At 35.7% G+C, this 9,832-nt stretch overlaps 1 long non-coding RNA gene across 2 annotated transcripts; it reads right to left on the bottom strand.

Annotated features, from left to right (window-relative positions):
* Window positions 1-6,924: 6,924 nt before the first annotated feature.
* LOC113286282 lies at window positions 6,925-9,511 on the bottom strand. Of its 2 annotated transcripts, XR_003329198.1 has the most exons (3): window positions 9,273-9,511; window positions 8,746-9,184; window positions 6,925-7,569 (listed from the first exon to the last, which is right to left on the bottom strand). It is a non-coding gene; the product is annotated as an uncharacterized LOC113286282 (long non-coding RNA). The 2 variants fall into 2 exon arrangements; XR_003329197.1 differs by lacking the exon at window positions 6,925-7,569 and having other exon boundaries at window positions 8,609-9,184.
* Window positions 9,512-9,832: the final 321 nt, after the last annotated feature.

The raw sequence follows: 9,832 nt of genomic DNA, 5'->3' as shown, positions 1-9,832 counted from the left end.
GGAAGTAACTCCCATGAAAAAATAGGTTTGTGTGTGGTTGTGAATGATCAGTTTTATCCATGTTTTGAAGCGGTGTTCGTATTGGTGCACCTCTGTAATTCCCATGTAAAAGTAGGTTTGTGTGTGGTTATGAATGGTCGTTTTTCTGCATGTTTTGTAGGGGTATACAAATTTGTACACCTGTATAATTCCCATGAAAAAGTGTGCCCGAGTGTGAATATGAATGATCGATTTTATGCATGTTTTGCAGGGGTGTACATGTACATTGCTGCACCAGTATATTTTCATTGAAAAAGTAGGTTCGTTTGTGGCTATGAAGGATCGGTTTTAGGAATGTTTCACAGGGATGAATATATTGATGCACCAATATACTTCTCATGAAAAAGTAGGTCTGGGTGTGAGTATGATTGATTTGTTGTGCCTGTTAGTAATCTCCTTTTTGGTAAAGTGCAATGAAATCACTGTACTGGGATGTTTCGAAGCCATATTAAGTTTGTGTATTAATGCTCACATGGATTGTCTCTGACCATGAACTGACTAACTTTTTATTTTGATCGTTTTCTTGCTTTGTATTCTTATGTGGATGTTGGTAAAAGGTAATCACTTTCTTTTCAAGCTGCGACTTCTTGTGTTGATTGTTCTGTCCTCGATGCAGGTTATCTGCTAAACTTACTTGGATGTTATCCAACAAGAGCTTGGCGTGGTTGATATTTTTCTCAGTCTGTGCGGACTAGGGTGGCAGTCTGGCTATCATGGATTTGGGGTTTGCAGCGGTGTACACACAAATGTAATTTTTTTTTTTTTTAAAATGAAAATTATATAGTCATATGGGTACTCTTTTTGTAGCTCTCGAAAAATGCTTTCTAAATATATAAAGTTTGCCGGTTTTGGACGAGCGGTTCAAAAGATAAATTGTTTTTAATTATTTTTTATATTTTTCAAAATTGCTGACATCATCATGAGTCAGCGTGGACTAAATTGCAAATATTTGGACTAAATAGTAAATAATGAGGGTTATTTGTGTACTTTTCATATTTTTGGACTAATATGTACCTAGTTGACTCGGACTGGACTAAACTGTACATTTGGATTGATTTTTGGACTAAATCGTATTTTTCCCTTGGACTCGAAATCAACATTTAATACCATATTTGTTGAGCTTTAGACAGTCTAGTCCTGCCCTGTCAAGCCTGGTACAAGAAGGTCCAAATTAAACAAATCTGAAACGGGTTAGTCCTTATATGAACGATTTAGTCCAAAGCATAATTTTTTCATGGCGAAAATGCCCATAAAAAAATTTATTACTTTCATATTTCATTTCCCATTTCTTCATTTTCATTCAAAAATTCAATCACCAATGGTGATCAAAGAAACACTCGATTCAAATTAATAAACCTAAACCTTTTGTCATCGATTCATTCTTTTTGAAGGTTAACTCGAAGTTTAGAAGAAAAGTTGAGGAGCTTCAAGTACATCAGATTAATTTGACGACTTCATCATCGAAAGCGATTTGAATATAAGTTGAATTTGTTCTAATCATTTAATTTGATTTTCATTGTTAATTTATCGATTTAAAAATTAATTTTATGAATTTTTAACGGTTTTTGAAACCTAATTACTTAGATTCCGGTTCAATCTTTTTATCGACTAATAAGAGTCAGATCTATAATCACGTCATCTTGATCTTCCTATTCTAAAATTCTCTCTGTTTTTGAACCTGTTTCCAAAAAACGGAAACCATCTGATGTGTTTTTCTTCTTGGATCTGAACAGGTAGTCACAAATCATACCTAATCTTATTGCTTAATTTTAGTTTCGCATTTGAGATTGAGTGGTCCGTGTGTTTTATTTTCATTTCAAGAATCATTTAGGATTATATGCAGAAATATGCCTGTTTTGGACCCTCACTTTCGTTTCTAGGCCTGTTTTTTTATTTATTGCAAAACTAGGCAAGTTAAACGGATTCCATCCGTTTTTGTTATCTCGGTCAATTTATCGCGTTGACTCGTCAATTTATCGTCAATTACTCATGCAGCGATATCTCATGGATGTGGTAAGATTACTGAAATGTCCTTCACACGTGTGTGTCAGTCACATTAGATAAGATGTCCACGTGTCTCGATAAGATGTCCACGTGCCTCTATCTGGAAGCTTAATCTAACTAACACGACATCTCGAGGATTATTAAACGGCCATGATAGTACTTCATTGTTATTATCGACAGCGCGGGAAGGTGTAAGGAATAAGAGAAGACAGAGAGAGAGACCGATTCATTTAGTTTCTTCTTCTCTCTTGTTCTTCAGAGAGGGTTTTTAGTAGAGAGATAAATCAGTGAAACAGTGTTTTGTTAGTTGAGATTCGAAGAACAAATTGAAGATTTCTTGCTGGTGAAGATGCCGAGACGGAAGAAGCGTTCTACAGAGAGGTAAGAAAAAACCCTAATATGTTGATTAATGTTCGAATTTGTTCTGCTTATAATTTTCTAGGGTTTCTTAATTTCAAAATTGGGTTTTGCTGATAATGATTAGTTGAAATTGATTTCTAGGGTTTTTTATGGTTTGTGTGATAATTGATTTCTAGGGTTTTTATGGTTCTAGAATTTGTCTGAGATGGGTTTTCCATAATTTGTTTGATATATGTTTTGTTGTTCTTAATTGTAGAAAGCAAGTGGTTTAAGAGGTTACAAATGAGGTTAAATAGGACATATTTCCAACCATGGATATTAAGGTGAAGGATCTAATCAACACTGCTATGTGTTTTGAGTTAAAGGGTTTGTCCAGAGAAGATATGGATATAAATCAGTTAAAGTCTAGGATTAGTCCTATGTTAAGACTAACCAGTAGGGAGACATTGGACCTTCTATGGTATGTTGATCCATGCCTACCATCAAACATCATTAATGATGTAGAGTTTTGGTTTTTCTGGGAAAATGCAATTGAAGATGAACATGGTTGGATTACATTGTATTTGCAAGTGATGCCACTAGATGAGAATGGTGAGATAGATGTATCTCAGGTTACTGCAGATTCACAGCCTCCTCCACCACAGATGACACCCAAAAAGATTGTGACTCCAAAGAAGCCAGTCTCTAAGACTCCACCTAAATCAGTTGGTTCTAGTGGTTCATCACCCAAGACAGTAACAAAGAGATTTAGGGATGGCAAGACAGTAAGAAGAAGTTAAAGAATACCTAGGATCAAGAAGAAGAATCCTACTAAAGTATACATTGATTTAGCTGATGATGAAGATGTTTCTGATGAAGATGTTTATATTCCACAGTTTACTCAATAAACACAAGCTAGTGTAGCTGAAAATAATCCTGTTTTGGAAGCTAGTGTAGCTGAACCTGAAGAATTGACTCAACACAGTAATGTTGGTGGAGCTGAACAAGTTAATGAGATACCTGGATTTGGGTAATATTTCAATCAAGACTTTTAGGTTCAAGCTACAACACAGGCAGAAGTGGTGGAAGATTTGTTTGCAATTTCCCAAGAGTACAAGAAAAGTGATGAGTATGTCCTGCACTTGAAGAATGTAGAAGAAGATGAATGTAATCCTGATGATGAGTATGTCTTGAACAATATATCAGACAAAGAAAATGAAGAGAAAGATATCAAGAGTTACAATAAGTTTCTATAAAAAGTTGAGAATGGGTATCTTTCAGATGGTACTGCAAGTGAGAGAAGTGATGATGGTGCAAGTGATGATAAGGATGCTGCAAGTGATGGTGATGATGCTGAAAGTGATGGTGGTGATCCAAACTTTGGGGAGGTGGAGGTTGAGAATGACAAGGAAGGTAATTCATTGCTTCTTTTTTTCTAAAACTTTATTGGGTTTGATTTTAGATTTGTTTAGTACTAATGCCCTTGTCTCTGTGGTTTTGTAGAGGACCATTATGGGGACTTGGTCTCTGACAGAGAAGAAGAAGGTAAATTGTCATTTGTTTTGTAGTCTTTTGTTTTTCTTATTTTTTGTTTGTTTGTTAATGTTTGTTTGAACTCTAACTGAATCATTTGTTTTTGGGAATTTGTATCAGAAATCAACAAGACTGATGGGCTTGAACTTATAGTATCAGAAAGCAACAAGACTGATAGGCCTAAATGTTCAAAGCCTCATGATAACACACAGTTTGAGGAAGACCATGCACAACATTTTAAGGAGGAGGAAGCTGAAGAGATGTTCCCTGAGGGAGTTACTTTTGAACAAGTGGATCCTTATAGCCTAGTGAAGGGAAGCAAGTTTGTCAGCAAGAAAGCATTCAAGAAGCATTTGAGAGCCTACTGTGTAAAGCATAAACATCAAGTTAAGTTTAGTGATTCAAACAACTATAAGATTAGGGTGAAGTGCATTCATAATCAGAACACCAAGTGTCCTATGTTCATTTATGGAAGAGTTATGAAGGGTGAAGGAACTACATTTACTCTGAGAAGTTGGAATCTGAAGCACACATGCAATGGAAATGTTAGAGGGGAGAACAGATGTGCAAATCCAACATTTGTAGCTGATTGGTACATGGAAAGGTTGGAGACTCTTGGAAACAAAAACAACATCCCTGATCCTGAGTCATTGGAAAATGAGTTCAACAAAACAATGAAGGTGAACATTAAGTACCATACATCCTGGAGAGCAAGAAATATTGTGTTGCAGAATCTTTATGGCAGCTATGAGGAGCAGTACAAGAAAATTCCTGCATTCTGTGAAATGGTGAAGGTAACATTACTTTGTTGTAATGGTTAATGTTTGTCTTTAGTTAGAGCAACATGACTTCATATTACAAATTATATGGCATTAACATTACTTTGTTGTAATTGCAGGAAAAAATGCCTGGCAGTGTAGCTAATTTCTCATATGGAAGCACATACAACACATTTTTGTCAATGACACTCTGCTTCAAGCATGTAATAGAAGGATTCTTGGCTGGATGTAGGAAAATCATTGGATTGGATGCTTGCCATTTGTATGGGAAGTTTGGTGGTGTGTTAATGGTTGCAACAGGTCTATATGGTCAGAATGGTTTAGTTCCTCTTGGTATAATAGTGTGTAGGAGTGAAACCATTGAGAATTGGAAGATATTTCTCAAAGACTTGAAAGATATATTGGGTGAAGACTTGCATTTCACCATTATATCAGACAAGCAGAAGGGGATTAGTGAAGCTTGTGACAAATACTTCTGCTTGGATGAGCACAGATTATGTTTCAGGTAATGTTATATTATTGTTAATCTTCTTATTTCCTTTTTTAATATTTCCTAACAATATCAGTTCAATGACTAACTATTACTTGGCTACTTAGCAGACATTTGATGAAGAATTTCAAGAAGTATTTCAAGTCATACAGCTTACACACTCATTTCTGGAATGCTGCCAAATGTTACAAGAAGAGACACTATCAGGTATTCTCATTTCTCAGAACAATATAATGTAATTGCAAGTATTACAAACATGAGTTTGATACTATTTATGTTTGTTTTTAGCAACACATGGATAAATTGTTTGCTGAAGATGATAAAGTTGCACTGTGTCTCCTAGATCAAAAACCTGAATGCTGGTCTATGTCTCATTTCTCAAATGATAGCAAGTGTGAGCACATTAGCAATAATTTCTCAGAATCTTTCAACAACATGGCCGAGCCCTTCAGGGATAAGCCTATCATTACACTTGGACAAATGTATGCTAGCCTGGTGATGGGCCTTTTCTTCAAGAGGAGGAATGAATGTGAAAAGTGGCAGGATGGTCAGATAGTGCCAAAGGCAATGAAGCTGATTACAAAGATGCCGGACTTAACTCATCTGTTTGAGTTAACTGGAGCTGTAAGGGGAAAGGTGTATGAGGTCAAGAGTGTTCATGATGATGTGTTTGCTGTGGATCTTCCTGAAAAGACATGTAGTTGTTTGCAGTGGCAGCTGAGGGGATTTCCCTGTCAACATGTTGTATGTGCTTTAACACCTTTGAGACCAAACTGGGCTGAGTAAGTCACACTCTCTTTTCATTCCAGAGTTTCATTCCTATGTTTTGATTTGTTATGTTCCCTTTATTTTTCCTTGCTCAATCTTGTAAACTGATAATTTGTGGATCTTCTTGTCTGATTTCATGTTGTAGCTACTGTGACCCTGTGTACAGTGTGAAATATTACAAAAAGACATATGCTCCAGAGTTTGAACCACTGTCAGCTGAAATTGACTGGGTAAGAGCATTAGTTTTATTAAAAATAAATATATTGATTTAATAATAACAAAGATTCTTTTAGGGTTTCATACATGCTTTATATAGTACACAACCTTTAAGGGTTTCATATCTTAACCAACATCTTCTCTTTCTTTCAATCTTTATTTCTTTGTGTAGAATATACTGGTAGAGTTCATTAATCCTCATGTTATCATAAGGAAAACTGGAAGGCCAAGGAAGAAGAGGATTCCTTCTTATGAGGAAGCTGGAAGTGTGAAGAAAATGAGAAAGTGTAAGAAGTGTGGAGTTTATGGTCACTATGCAGTAACTTGTGGTGGTGGAGAGGTTGGAAAGAATCCAAAGGAAAACAAGCCTAGAACCTGTGTTGATGGCTCAACATCATCTACTTATGTCCCTGAACCATCAAAAAGGAAGTACAACAGAAAGAAACCAGTTGTTAGTGCTTCTGCAGGTGCATCTACTACTGCTAAGGATGGAATGAAGAACAACAGCAGTTCCAAAACATGTGTTAGTGAATCTTCTAAACAAGGTGCTGCAAAATCAGGCCAAGGGAGTAAGAGAAAGGTTTCTTCTCAACCTGCTCTCAATCAGAATAACAAACATGTTGGATCTGTCAACAACAAAGTCACCTTCACAGTTGCAGATCCAAAGGGAAAGAAGAAGAAACCAAAGAAGTACATGAAAATCTGATTTTATGTTTGTGTTGGTTGATTTTGTGTTTCAATTTGGTTATCTTTTGTGAATGGATGAATGGATGCTTTTGTAAGACAATGCAAGTTCTGAAATTAAAATAAATTTAGGTTATCATAAAATTGTTGCAGGCTACATTTTCAGATTTTTCTTAAATTCCTTGCATATTTCATACACTTTACCCTTCATTGTTTCTTTGCTTTCAATGACAAGAGCATCTGAAGCCCATCTGAATGCATCACAGAATTTCTTCTTGCACACAAGGTATGCTATGTTGAAATTATGTTGATTTTTGCATATCTTCAGTTCTAATTGAGAGTAGCAGTGGTCTTTAAAGCATTTTTGAATCTTCAGTGGACAGTTTGTAACATTGTGATTGTCATCTCCACAGGCAATACAACCATGAGCTGATGGAAGCTTGATTGGAAGTGATGAAGAATGGGAAGAAGCTCGAGAAAACCACTCAAAGTAGTTGCAGGTAGGATTCAAGCATTTCAAGAACAACTTTCCATTACTTACATGTGTTAGACCTCAACAAAGCTCTTACTCCATTACAAGGTACATGTTTGCACCTTGAATAAACCCATGGACATGTCTTTGTTTCATGATCTTCTTCCATTTCACACATTAAACACACTATCATACTACTTGAAGTACTTGCTTTGTTATTCATACCACCACCCATTTTTTCAGATCTGAAAATGAAGAGAAGCAGATTTATGTGGTTGTGGAGATGTTCATTTATGGACAAGATTTATGGAGAAGAAGATAAGACTGCCACGTAAGCAGTGCCACGTACGCAGTGCCACGGAAGCAGTGCCAGGTAAGCGGTGCCACGCACACACTATGTGGTGACGTATACAGAGTCAACACACATCTGGTTGGGTCACAAAAACCGATTCAAGGGACTTTTAGGTCTTTTTAGTTACAGCTAACGATGTTAACTTTCCATCCATCACTTTTGGTCAAAACTTGCCTAGTTTTGCAATAAATAAAAAAACAGACCTAGTTTTGCAAACCATAAAAAAAACAGGCCTATTTTTATAAAAAGCCCAATCATTTATCATTTAATTCGTATATTTTTTGGTTTTATGCATTTGGTGATTACAAATGGGCAATCATAATTTTGTTTGTGAATTATTTACATTTAAGGTTTATATGGTTGTTGCTTGAAATCCTTGTTGCATTTGGTGGGGAAACATGCTCATATCTCTGAATGTTACGTATTTCTTTAAATATTTGTCACTTAGTTTGTATTATACTACCATGAAAGTCGTCGAATTGGAAGCTTCTTTCTCTTTTAAAGCAAGTCATTAGAGATCTTACCTACGATTAATCGAGAAGGATGCATAATCTTATGGTGTGCTTAACAGTGTTGACATTTTTTTAGGAATTAACTTGCTCGCAATAGTCCTATGATACTTTTACTAGTGATGGTATTTTTCCTGGTATCATTTAAATTCACTTTAATCTATGATTTATTTGCTTAAGTTTAATTTGCATTACCTTCCCTGGCAAGATCGCTAATTTGCGTTACCTCCCCTACAGAAATTAAATTAGTAAAACCTCCTTTCATCAAATATTTCGTCCAAAGCCAGTTAGATGACTCAAGCAAAATTGTACACGTGGAAAGATAATACACGTGTCAACTTTAGTACCTAAACTACCCTCTCATATTAATTTAATCTAACGGTAGTAACTAAAGTCAAAAAGAAATCAACGGTAGCTATTTACAACATAAGACCAGTCCTTTATTCTCTTCCATTAAACCTGCAACTGACTCTTTTTATTTTTTGTTTTTGAATATATGATACAAACTTGCAATTCACATTTAACATTAATTATAATACCAAAGGTTTCAACTCGCTTACCAACTAAGCCAACGATGATGATGACCTCAATTGTTTCTCAGAAAGTAGGTTCTGCTAATGCCAGCGAGAAATTAGATCGTCAATTCGAAAGGGATGAACCAATTAAGCTTCGCGACCATGATCTGAAAACAAGCGGTAGTACCAATTAAGCCGGCGATAATAGTAGCGTTGGCTGATTATCAGAAAGTGGTTTATGCCAAATCCAGTGAGAAATTAGATCGTCATTCAGAAAGTGCTGCACCAATTAAGCCTTATGATCTCGATCCGAAAGCAGTACCATCAGTTGGTTGTAGTAACGAGATTTTGCAATTACTGGATGCTGGATATCCATTACAATTATAATAGAGTAAGAATGGACCATCACCGACACATGGAATTGATTTATTAATAAACCAGTCTCAGGGAATGCGATTGATTCAATCTTAAATCCCAATAAACCCTGCAAAATTCAAAATATAAGTTAAATTAAGCAGATATGAAACAAAGGGATCTTGTATTAGTGTTATCGAGGTTTTTGGTTTTATTACCTCGAGTATGGCGAGAGATAGTGAATATCGCCGGAAGCTGCCATTAGAGAGTACCGTGGTCGGTAATGAAGAAATAAATTACCTGTTTCATTTGCTTCTCTTGATTTTCAATACTTGGATCTCATCTCTGCTCTATATTAGTTCCGTCCGGGATTAGACTGCAACCAAAAATTAAAATGGGTTCTTTTTCTTAGAAATTTTAGGTTTAGGTTAGGTATATTATTCCCTTCTCTTTTCTGTTTGACCGTAAAACAAAAAAAATATTATGAAGAAGAAGACGAGGACATTTTCGATACTTTACTAAAAAGGAAAAAAAAAGGTGCCACCTGTATATTTTGGTTGAGTCAGCTAACTGATTTTGGACGGAATATTTGACGAAAAGAAGTTTTACTAATTTAATCTCTGTAGGGGAGACAACACAAATTAGCGATCTTGTTAGGGAAGATAATGCAAATTACCCCAAACATTTAAGATAGTTGATTCCCATGTTTCTCTATGGGCAGAAGAACAACTCTTCAAGGTTAAATGTGGCTAAGACTTGTAAGGAGGCAAAACTCATT

The sequence above is a fragment of the Papaver somniferum genome, chromosome 6, assembly GCF_003573695.1.
Source record: "Papaver somniferum cultivar HN1 chromosome 6, ASM357369v1, whole genome shotgun sequence".
Classification (NCBI taxonomy): domain Eukaryota; kingdom Viridiplantae; phylum Streptophyta; class Magnoliopsida; order Ranunculales; family Papaveraceae; genus Papaver; species Papaver somniferum.
Note: the sequence above shows the minus strand (reverse complement) of the source record. Positions and strands in the feature narration are given on the sequence as shown.